Genomic DNA, 13229 nt, shown 5'->3' on the forward strand with positions numbered 1-13229 from the left:
GGGGACCAGAGCTAAAATTTATACAAGTTCGTGTCCCCACTTCCCCAGAGGATGTCTGTTGGCCTAATTTGGTTACATATCCATGCAAACTCTAGTGACTAGTAGCGATTTAAAGGAATTACCTCTATTTTCCCCTATTGGCCCGCCCCTCCTGCCCCCGGGGACCAGAGCTAAAAATTATACAAGTTCTGTTCCCCTTTCCGCCCCAAGATGTATTGTGGCCTAATTTGGTTAACAATCCATGCAAAAACTCTAGGACAAATTAGCGATTTATATAGGATTTACTCTATTTCCCTATTGGACCCCGCCCGCTACCTGCCCCCCCGTTTGACAGAGGCTCAAAATTTATAACAAGATTCTGTTTCCCCTTCCCCTAGGAACTGTATAGTGGCCTAATTTTTGTTACAATCCATGCAAAACTCTAAGGACATAGTTACGCGATTTTATAGGATTTACCAGTGTATTTCCCCTATTGGGGCCCGCCCGTCGCTGGCCCCTTGGGGGTTCAGATGCCGAGAGCAATTATGGTCTACTTAGTTCTGTTCCCCTTCCCCCAGGATGTTGATGGCCAAATTTGGTTACAATCCATACAGAAACTCTAGACAAGTACCGATTATAGGATTTATCTATATTTCCCCTATTGGGCCCATGCCCCTCCTGCGCCCCCAGGTGGGGTCATAGCAAGAATTAGTAAGCAACTCATTTCTAATCTCACCAGGATTGGTTTGTGGCCGAAATATGTGTTAAAATCCAATGCAGACTCTAGACAGGCGTGCTGTGTGATATATAGATAATGTACCGTCTATTTCCTGCGCCGATTAGGGGGTCCCCGCCTGCGCTGTCCCTCGCTTGGTCCATAGCAAAACGAGAGTAAATACATATTCTGTTCCCCTACCGCCTACGTAGATGTTTTGTGGCTCCGCGCGAGGTGGTGTAGATAAGCAATTCGCATGATAGTGAGACACTATGAACTTACTATTGCAGATTCAGTAAATGGTCGTAAGACTCTATAGATTACGCCCTAGTGTAGTAGGTGCCGCGGCACTCGCCTCCAGCCCTGTGATGTGGTGTGTGCCATGGGATAGCGCATAAGATTTCTCGGACCAGATGTTCATGTCCACTCCTAGCGCCACTCAATGGGGTGTTTTGTGGCCTTCCATTTCGTGATAGCAGAGTCCAAGGTGCTAAACTGGACTAGACCTCGATTCACGTGCTATATTGACAATAGGGCTTTTATACTCCGTATCTACAGTGTTCAGCCTATATTGATCCACCGACCACCGGCCTGCGCTTCCGCGCGCAGCATGTGGTGCCGAGTCTACAGAACATTAGGATCAAACCAGTGATCTGGACTCCAAAATTTGCCAAAAATTTTAGGCGCATTTTAACATATCCCGAAACATGACTATTAAATTTTAAATAATATCGACGAGGTGATACCATACAAATATTACAAGCTATCCTAAAAAATACAAAGGCTCCTAATTTGAGAGGAAGTATATTTATATGAAAATATGAAAATAGTAGCCTAATTGACCTTTTTGGCCCCGTTGTCTAAGGCCCCCAGGGAGTTCAGTCCCATCATATGTTACAACTTTGTAATCCTCACCATAAAAGGATGCTACCATTTGCATTAGTGAACGTAATGCCATGTTTAGTTGCAGACGAAAAAAGTCTGTTTATATGGAAATAGGCCAAATTGACCCCTTTTTGACCCCACCCCTCAGGCCCCCTGGGGATCAGCCCATCATTTGCACAATTTTGAATCCTCACCTTATAAGCATGCTACCAATTGCATTTATGAGCATAAACCAATGTTTAGTTAACAGAGAAGAAGAAGTCGTTTATACGGGAAATGGGTCATATTGACCACTTTTGACCCCACCCCTCAGGCCCCGGGGGTCAGCCCTATCATTTGCACCAATTTTGAATCCCTCACCCTATAAGGATGCTACCATTGCATTATGGGTGCTATATATATATATCCCATGCTTAGTTGCAGAGAAGATGGTCCATTTGTATGGAAAATAGCCAAATTGAACCCTTTTGACCTCGCCCCTCAGGCCCCTAGGGGGGGTCAGCCCCATCATTTGTACAATTTTGAATCCTCACCCTATAACGATGCTACAATTGCATAATGAGTGCTATCCCATGCTTAGATTCATGAGAAGAAAGTCGTGTATATGGATAAAGCCAAATTGACCCCTTTTGACCCAGCCCCTCCAGGCCCCAGGGGGTGGGTCAGCATCATCATTTGTACAATTTTGAATCCCCACCCTATAAAGATGCTACCAATTGCATTATGGATGCTTTCCATCGCTTAGTTGCCAGAGAGATGAAGTCGTTTATATGGAAATAGCCAATTGACCCCTTTTGACCCCGCCCCTCAGGCCCCCAGGGGTCAGCCCCTATCATTTGTACAATTTTGAATCCCCACCCTATAAGGATGCTACCATTGCATTTTGGGTGCTCTTCCAATGCTTAGTTTCAGAGAGAAGAAGTCGTTTTAATGGAAATAGCCAAATTGACCCCTTTTGGCCTCGACCCTCCAGGCCCCTGAGAGGTCTAGCCCCATCTCATTTGTACAATTTTCAGTAAGTAGCCCATAAGGATGCTACAGTCAAATTTCGTTGAAATCCGACAAGCGGTTATGGAGAAGAAGTCGATTGTTTGACGGACGGACGACGGACGACGGACGCCACGGTATGGCATAAGCTCACCTTGGTCTTCGGACCAGGTGAGCTAAAAATGTAAGGAGGTGACACCATAAAAAATACATATCATTTCACGTGTGGACTTCTTCAGTAAAAGTTGAGTTTCCAAATTCATTAAACAGCATAGACAGTGAAGTAAGTCTTTGTACCAGCCGTCAGACCAGACACCGTAGTTGTTACAGTTTGGTCACGTCTTTCCCGGGTCAGAAATATTTATACTCTCATCAATTGCAATGCTGCTCTGTGACTCAGTCCGTACACCAACCATAAATGTTTGGCTTGATCCCCATTGAATCCTGATATCCAACTTAGAGTGGCTCTATCTGTATCAGGGCATATCACCTTACCTTGATAAGGAGGGTCCGGTTTTCCTTTAACAACAATACAATGTCAAAAATTAAACTACTGAGAATATAATGCTGCAGCAATCTTCACAAGATAATTAATACTGATTAATGAATGCATGAACAATTTATGCATAGCATTTGCACAGTGACATAAAAAAAATATATGCTTTAAAAAATGGAATTTTTTCATAGTATGTTCACAAAATACAATGGTTCAAAATAAACGTTAAAAAGTTGTAGTATTGTGTTATCTTTTTAATATGTTAAGCTAGAAATGAAGTAAAAATGATATATAATTTTATTATTATTTACTTGTTCATGATTCAGCAAGAAAACTGGGTCGGATTTTCAAAGATCAATTAGAAAAGATTTAAATTCAAAGAAATAGTTTAAACCTATTAGTTGTAGTAAAGGTTTCAAAAATACTGGCAGCCACCGTAATATAAGAATCTTAATGTCGCCATGTACACATTCAACAATTCTGAAAGAGTAAGTTCTCTTATTGATCTTGGCGTCGACCTAGCGTCATCAAAAATGCAATATGCACAGTGCGCGCGCGCATAGTGAAAGTACGATCGCATAAGCGCGAGAAAATTTAACTCTATCAGTACCCTCACATAAAAAAAAAAAAAAAAAAAGCTACCACGGGGGAAATAATACTCGGGGGGATCAGTTCAAAATGCAACTATGCACAACTGGGAAAAAGAATAAAAAAAAAAAAAAAAAATAAATAAAAAAAAAAAAAAATTAAAAAAAAAAAAAAAAAAAAAAAAAAAAATTACGATTTACATTGGCTGAGATGAGTTTTAGATGTATTTTTATGATTTTATAGCACTTAACGTAGTAATGTTTGCGAAGAAAAAAAAATAACACTGAAACGGATTAATGCATATTGCAGATTGAAAATTACCTATATTTGGAAATCCCTTTAATTGTAAATGTCTCGCTGAAGACGCGAATTTTTTTTTTTTGTGTTTTTGGGAGTCACCCCGGGAAAAAATATGATTTTAGAATCGATTGGGATGAGTTTTACGATTTGATTTTTATGATTTTAAATCTTAGCGTGGTAATTTTTATCGAATAAAAAAATAGCACAGAAAACGGATTAATTCATATTGCAGATTGTGCAAAATTACCTAAATTTAGAATTTCTCACTAATTGTAAATGTCGACCATACATGTATCTGTATGCAAAATTAATGTTTACATTCTATTTTGCCAAACGCTGGCCGTGTCCCTTTGGTGATGTTTCTACTACACTGCGATTAAATGGTAGAGCAATTTTGATAATTTTTGTAAGAAAACAGAGTTTTAAAAGAGAGTCAATTTCTTGATACAAGGACATGTAGAGTTGTGGATCATTTGTACACATGGAAAACGCATGTCGCATGTGACCAAATGAAAAATTGAACACTTACCGGTATTTTTATCGTGATAGCGTCGAAGACTAGTCAAATATCAGAGCTCAGTGTAAGAACATCCTCTTGTTTTTTTTTATATTATTATTCTTTTGTTTTTGCCAATCGAAAATGTCTCAAAGACAGAATCGACGTCTATGGGCATGTCGAATGGATTATGTAATAGAGCGTGGAAACGGAACGGAAATATAATTTTCCGAAAAAAAGTAAACCTAAAAATGAAAAGCTAATCCGGATACCAAATTTAATAATGTTAGTCTTGGTTTCTACATGTTGTTCTGATTTTGAAAAAATAAATATATGATTTTATATGATTTAAAAAAAAGTTTTTTTTTTTTTTTTTTTTCTTTAGAATTGATTGATGTGCACACAGTTGCTTTTCTGCGTCAATGGTAGCTATGCCACTGTTGTGATGTTAAGAATGACAGACAATTTTAACATATCCAATCACCGCCGGTTATATAGGCATGTGTCCAAAAAAAACCCCAATACTACTTCTTCAACAATTGTCAATACAAATTGTTTTTGATAGTGATGATCAATACAATAAATCACCTTTCGCTGAAGCAGTGAAGCTCAGAGTGCGACTCCCCTGGCTGTTGGATTTTGCCGTGACATTGTAAACACCAAACCAGGACTCCCGTATATCTGTTCCGTGTTCCCACTGATACAGCCGACAGGTTAGAAGTTATAAAACGGTTATTGATAGCGAAGTTATTCTGACCATTGACGAGATTTGTGACACTTGTGCCTGGTGATCCTTGGAAAGACCAGGTGTATGTTGGTTCGGGGTTCGAGAGGAACACCGCTCTGATGGTCAATGTTTCGGTGGTTGCTAATCCAAAGTCAGAATCAGTTTGAATTCTTGGTCCAAGCGTGGCTCACTAAAATGTATCAGATGATCAATGGGACTGTAAATACTGTAAAAACTCAAACTGAAAGGGTCAAGAGTTCTAGGAATGTAATATATTTGAGTCGGTCCGAGTTTGATCATTGATAGTAAACTATACATGAATGTAAGCAAAAATAGGGTCCCTTCATCCAATGAAGTTTATTCAGATCAAATAAGAACAAAATTCCTTCATTCCTACAGAAGAAGGATTTTCAAGAATTTGCTATATTTCCCCTATTGGGCCCCGTCCCTCAGGCCCTTGAGGACCAGACCTATCATTTAAACAAAAATGTTTCCCATTCACCATAAGGAAGCTTCAGGACCAAAATTTGGACTAAATCACTTCATTAATCCTACAGAAGAAGAAGTATTTTAAATTTGGTCAAAATCCATTCAGCAGTTCATTTATGAATTAGTAGGGATTTTGTAACAGACTAGACGTTGGACGTCGAACCATGACTTTAGATAAATAACAACATGGCCCAACGGGGCTTTAAAGTCATTTGACTATGAATCAAATACTAGAACTGAATGCACACATTTTAAGTGGTTTTAAATTTTTAATGAAGGTCAAGGTCATATTATTTTGATAGAATTAAGCCGACTACATCCCAGCATATTTAACAACCACAATATCAGTGTCTCTAGACCTCTTACTGACAAGAAGTTATTTTTAAAAAACGTTATATATATCAAACTCTGGTGACCTGGAATAGAAATCAAAGTCATTATATTTGAAACAACTTGGTAGTCCATTTATCTCACATGACCCAGGCCCTGGTGACCAACAGTTATATTACACAGAACGTTTGATAGTATTATCCCTGTATACCGCAGAGGTACTTACACAGGATACGTATGATAGGAATATCCCTGGTGACCGCTGTGTATCTTCCACATAACGTTGATATGTATAACCCTGGTGACCACTGTGGATACTTAACACATAGACGTTGTGATATGTATATGACCGCTGGTGACCACTGGTGACCTTGTGTGTTACTTACACAGAACCGTTGATAGGGTATATCCCTGGTGACCGGTGGATACTACACAGAACGTGTTATTGGAATATCCCTCCTGTACTGTGATATTTAACACAGAACGTTTGATAGGTATATCCCTGGTTGACCGCTGTGATAACTTACACAGAACGTTGATAGGTATATCCCTATCAATGTTAGGTATTTTATCCTTGCTGTGTGGTACTTACCACAGAACGTTGATATAGGTTATATCCCTTGTGACCCACTGTGATACTTACACAGAACGTTGATAGGTATATCCCTGGTGACCGCTGTGAGTAACTTACACAGACATGTTTGATAGGTATATCCCTGGTGGACCGCTGTTGATACTTACACAGAACATTGATAGGTCATATCCCTGGTCGACCGCTCGTGGTACTTACACAGAACGTTGATAGGTTATATCACCTGGTGTGACCATGTCCATGTGGTACTTACACAGAACCGTTGATAGGTATATCCATGGTGACCACTGTGGTACTTACACAGAACGTTGATAGGTATATCCCTGGTGACCACTGTGATACTTACACAGAACGTTGATAGGTATATACCTGGTGACCACTTGTTTAATCGATTAGAATAAAACGAAACTCTGAACGTTGATAGGTATATCCCTGGTGACCGCTGTGGTACTTACACAGAACGTTGATAGATATATCCCATGGTGTACCACTGTCGGTTTACTTACACAGAACGTTGATAGTTATATCCCTGGTGACCGCTGTGATACTTACACAGAACGTTGATAGGTATATCCATGGTGACCGCATGTGGTACATACACAGAACGATTGATAGTTATATCCCTGGTGGACCAATGTCTGTGGTACTTACACAGAACGTTGATAAGTATATGCTCTGTGTGACCGCTGTTGGTACTTAAACATGAACGTTGATAGGTATATCCCTGGTGACCGGCGTGATACTTAAACAGAACGTTGATAGGTTTATTCACTGGTGACCACTGTGGTACTTACACAGAACGTTGATAGGTATATCCCTGGTGACCAACTGTGGTACTTACACGAGATCGATGGATAGGTATAACCCTGGTGACCACTGTAAGGTACTTACACAGAACGTTGATAGTATATCCCTGGTGACCACTGTGGTACTTACACAGAATGTTGATAGAGTAAATCCCTGGTGACCACAGATTGATGTAGGTATAACCTGGTGACCCTGTGGTACTTACACAGAATGTTGATAGGTATATCCCTGTGACCACAGAATGGTTGTGGTTTATCCCTTGAACCACTTACACAGAATGTTGATTAGGTATAACCCTGGTAGGACCACCTGTGTGGTACTTAACAGAACATTGATAGGGGTATATCCCTGGTGACCACTGTGGTAAATTACACAGACATTGTTGATTAGGGTATAACCCTGGTGACCACTGTGGTACTTACACAGAAACGTTGATTAGGTATATTCCCTGGTGATCCGATGTGGTAAATACACAGAACCGTTGATAGGTATATCCCTGGTGACCACTGTGGTACTTACACAGAACGTTGATAGATATATCCCTGGTGACCGCTGTGGTACTTACACAGAACGTTGAAAGTTTATCCCTGGTGACCGTAGTGTGATACTTACACAAGAACGTTGATAAGCGAATATCCCTGGTGACCACAAGTGGTACTTACACAGAACGTTTGATAGGTATAGACCCTGGTGTCAATTGTTGGTACTCTCCCCACCAGAACGTTGATAGATATATCCCTGGTGACCGTTGTGGTACTTACACAGAACGTTGATAGGTATATCCCTGGTGGACCACTGTGGTGAATACTTACACAGAACGTTGTAGGTATATCCCTGCTTGACCACTTGTGGTACTTACACAGAATGTTGTGTTAGGTATATAACCCTGGTGGTCCTTGCGTGTGGTATCTTACACAGAACGTTGATAGGTATATCCCTGGTGACCACTAGCTGTGGTACCTACACAGAACGTTGATAAGGTATATCCCTGGTGACATTGTTGTGGTAACTTACACAGCAATCGTTGATAGTTATATCCCTGTGGTGACCTCTGTGTGTTACTTACACAGAACGTTGATAGGTTATATCCCTGGTGACGGACGCGTGATACTTACACAGAACGTTGATAGGTAATATCCCTGGTGACCGCTATGGTACTTACACAGAACGTTGATAGGTATATCCCTGGTGACCAGCTGTGGTAACTTACACAGAACGGTTGATAGGTATATCCCTGGTGACTGCTGTGGTACTCTTACACAGAACGTTGATAGGTATATCCCTGGTGACCACTGTGGTTACTTACACAGAACGTTTGACTAGGTATAACCCTGGTGACCTGCGCTAAGGGTACACAGAACAGTTGACCTTGTACTGTGGATACTTGATCGCTGGCCACAGACACAGAAACGTTGATAGGTATATCCCCTGGTGACTCGCTGTGGTACTTACACAGAACGTGTTGATAGGTATATCCCTGGTGACCATCTGTGGTACTTACACAGATAACGTTGATAGGTATATCCCTGGAAACCGCTGTGGTACTTAACAGAACGTTAGATAGGTATAACCCTGGTGACCGCTGTATGTGGTACTTACACAGAACGTTGATAGGTATATCCTGGTGACCGTTGTGGTACTTACACAGAACGTTGATAGGTATATCCCTGGTGACCGCTGTGGTACTTACACAGAACGTTGATAGGTATATCCCTGGTGACCGCTGTGGTACTTACACAGAACGTTGATAGGTATATCCCTGGTGACCGCTGTGGTACTTACACAGAACGTTGATAGGTATATCCCTGGTGACCGCTGTGGTACTTACACAGAACGTTGATAGGTATATCCCTGGTGACCGCTGTGATACTTACACAGAACGTTGATAGGTATATCCCTGGTGACCGCTGTGGTACTTACACAGAACGTTGATAGGTATATCCCTGGTGACCGCTGTGGTACTTACACAGAACGTTGATAGGTATATCCCTGGTGACCGCTGTGGTACTTACACAGAACGTTGATAGGTATATCCCTGGTGACCGCTGTGATACTTACACAGAAAGAATGTTAATAGGTATATCCCTGGTGACAAGCTGTAGTAGAGACACTGTTCCGGACAAAACAGGTGTAGAGTCCGGTGTCCAGACAGCCAGCGTTAGTTAGGGTGTAGGTACTCTCCAGAATCTCTGGACTGGTCAGTAGAACGGTACCGTTAGCCTTATAGAACCACTGTATAATAGACGGAGGGAAACTCTCCACAGAACAGATCAGTGACTTGGGTCCATTCTCAATGACGTCAGTACCACCAACAGTGTAACCAAGACTGAGAATCTGAGGGGGAACTAAAATATAGAAAAGTGATGATGTTTATATTTTCATAATCATTCAAAGAAAAATAATAGCCATATTACATGACATGGACACTATGTTTTCAGGTCCCCCAGGGGGTCAGCCCCACAAATTTGTACAATGCTGAATCCCTACCATAAGGATGCTACCATTGCAATATGAGTGCTACTGAATGCTTAAATTCAGATAAGTCGTTTATATGGAAATATTCTAATTGATACTTTTGGCCCCGCCCCTTAGGAGGTCAGCCCAACAATTTGTACAATTTTGCATCCTCACCCCATAAGGACGCTACCATTGCAATACGCGTGTAATCGAATGCTTGGATCCAGAAAAGAAGTCATTTATATGTAAACAGCTAAATTGACTCTTTTGGCCCCATCCCTCAGGCCCCCCGGAGGTCAGCCCCACCATATGTACAATTTTGAATCCCCACCATATAAGGATATTGCCAATGCAAAATGAGTGCTATCCAATGTTTAGATTCAGAAAAGACGTCATTTATATGGAAATAGCCAAATTAACCCTTTTGGCACCGCCCCTCAGATCCATGAGGGGTCAGCTCAATAACTTGGTTAGTGCCCCATAAGGATACTACCAGTCAAATTTCGTTAAATTTGTTGATGGACGGACGGACGCTGGACGACTGACGCCGCGGGTTTCGCATAAGCTCACTATGGTCCTTCGGACCAGGTGAGCTAAATCATGATTTTCACTTTAAATCTTAGTTCCTGTCAGCATTAACAACACTTCAAATGTACCCCTTACATCTGACGATGAGGTTCCAGTCCTTAGTCCCCTGACTGACCGTGTTACACTGTACACCTATACTGTCCGGCATTGTTCCTCGTGGCTACAGACAGACTCAGTGGGTTGGGGTAGTCTGTACCGTCTTTAGACCAGGTGTAGGTACACGGTGGTCTACAGTCAGCGGAACACGTGACGTTAGATATAGTCTTGTTCTCCATCACATCTACACTGTCTTGTTGGGGGGCGAGTGTAATACTGTCACCAGGTCCGACTGTAAATGATGATGTAACCAAATCATGAAATAAAATATTTTACAAATAGTAAATTAGTTTCTAAAAGGCAAGATTCACATTACATGAATGAGTTTGACACTTATCAATCTGACAGGTTTATGTTGTGGAAAATAGTTCCCTCTCAACCAGGATATAATAGATAAATATGGCCAATATGTATGGGGAACCTACAGATTTGGATTTTTTTTTTTAATTATTTCTTATTTTTTTTTATTTTAATACCAAAACATCACCTAATCTAGACAGATTTTTTTTTCTTGAACACAGTTTACAACCAAACATCACTGTTACAATTGCATAAATGAGCCTATTTCAATTAGGGTTTGTACATAAATCTTTTAAGCAATTTATCTGTCCCTCATGCCGTTGGAATCAATTTCTGCTTTTACAATATTGAGGTGCACATTCGAATACCCTCTAAAACCATTCACCTCAAACTTATTTTGTTGGATTCTTTATGCAAATGTGATAAAATTCTCTATATTGAATTCACCGATTTTAGGACATATGTATTTTTTTAGGTTTTTATGAAGATATTAAAACAGGGACTTTTCTGCTTACCATGGTAATAAAAATCTCACCCATGGCCATTTGGTCCTATTTGTAAACTGCTATCAGTTTGTTCCGAATTAAGATGAAGGCTACCAGGTTGTGAAGTTTTGTGCTTTTATATTTGTGAATTTAGGATATCCGCATTTTGGGTAAGTTTCATAATGTTACCAAAAACATTTCGTAAACCTAAAAGAAAAGAAATTCTTTGATTGGATTCACAGTATTTTTTTTTTAAACAAGAGGCCCATGGGCCTTAAAAGTCAACTGAATATAAATAGCACAATTAACAAACATAGTCGTTTAAAGATTTTAGCCTATTTGACCCCTGTGACCTTGATGGAAGATCAAGGTTATTCATTTGAATAAACTTAGTAGCTCTTCATCCCAGTATGTCACAGGCCCAATTCAATATAAGGTCTATATGCCTCCTAGTTATTCTCAATAAGTTTGATTTAAGATTTTAACCTATTTGACATCTGTGACATTGAATGAAGCTTCAAGGTCATTAATTTGAACAAACTTGGTAGCTCTTCATCTCAGCATGTTGCAGGCCCAATAAGAGTATCCTGGGCCTTTTGGTTCTTGAAAAGCTGCCATTTAAAGATTTCAGCCATTTTGACCCTGTGATCTTGAATGAAGGTCAAGGTCATTCATTTGAACAAACTTAGTAGCTCTTCATCCCAGAATGTCACAGGCCTAACATCAGGTCTATAAGCCTCCAAGATATTCTCAAGAAGTCATTTTTTAATTTTTTAACCTATTTGACCCCTGTGACCTTGAAAGAAGGTCAAGGTCATTTATTTGAACACCCTTGGTAGCTCTTCATCTCAACATGCTGCCAAACCCAATATGAGTATCCTGGGCCTTTCGGTTCTTGAAAAAGTTCTTTAAAATTTTCTAGCCTATTTGACCCCATGACCTTGAATGAAAGTCAAGGTCATTTGAACAAACTTGGTAGCCTTTCATCCGTGCATGCTGTAGACCCAATATGAGTATCCTGGGCCTTTCGGTTCTTGAGAAGTTCTTTAAATATTTAAGCCTTTTTGACACCCTGTGACCTTGAATAAAGGTCAAGGTCATTCATTTAAAGAAACTCTGTACCCTTCATCTCCGCATGCTGCAGACCCAATATGAGTAACCTGGCTTTTTTGATTTTGAGAAGATTGTTTACATAGGAATGTTCAGAAAATATGGCGTTGACCCACACAGAAAGTTATAACATCCTTGTCCACAAATTGAAACAAACACAGTAAGGGCTAACTAATCAAAAAAACAATAACGAGAGTACTTACAGTCCCCAAGATGACACCAATCGATACGATGGACAAAAGTATACACTTACAAACTTGCAAAATCATCTGATTTCAATTAAATAGTTTCGATATTGTGTTTCATAGGTTTCAGAAGTAAACATTGATTGATTTACAAAATGTATTTAATCCGCAAAATATATTTTGTGAAGAATATAGTGTAGAAGCCAGCTTGCGAAAGACGGTGTGAGCCCGGGCCGTCCACATAACACTAACGACACCCGCTTTATGTTCACACGTAGAAATCCAAAGTTGATGAAACAGTTAAGAATATAATAAATGTCATTCAAAGAAATCATGTTTTTCTGTTATACAACAACAAAAATCAGTTCATAAGCACTATTTAATATATTATGTACCAATATAAACGTAAAAGTTAATCCACCTGGCTAGAACCCACCGGCCGCTCCGTGGCAAAGGCTTGGGGCCGCTGCGTAGATTTCACCATCGGTCAACCGCCGATAGGATGTGAATTATTCAATCCAAGTATTTATAACGAAAATACCAACACAAATCTGCAATATAGAACTTGTAAAATATATAAATATTACGTATAATTTCCACCATAGTATATCATGTGT

General features: G+C 40.1%; 1 pseudogene; it reads right to left on the reverse strand.

Annotated features, from left to right (window-relative positions):
- Nucleotides 1-2785: 2785 nt before the first annotated feature.
- Nucleotides 2786-10758, reverse strand: LOC138313883 (carcinoembryonic antigen-related cell adhesion molecule 5-like; annotated as a pseudogene).
- Between the last annotated feature and the right edge of the window lie 2471 nt (nt 10759-13229).

This window comes from Argopecten irradians, unplaced genomic scaffold (genome assembly GCF_041381155.1).
Source record: "Argopecten irradians isolate NY unplaced genomic scaffold, Ai_NY scaffold_1023, whole genome shotgun sequence".
Taxonomy (NCBI): domain Eukaryota; kingdom Metazoa; phylum Mollusca; class Bivalvia; order Pectinida; family Pectinidae; genus Argopecten; species Argopecten irradians.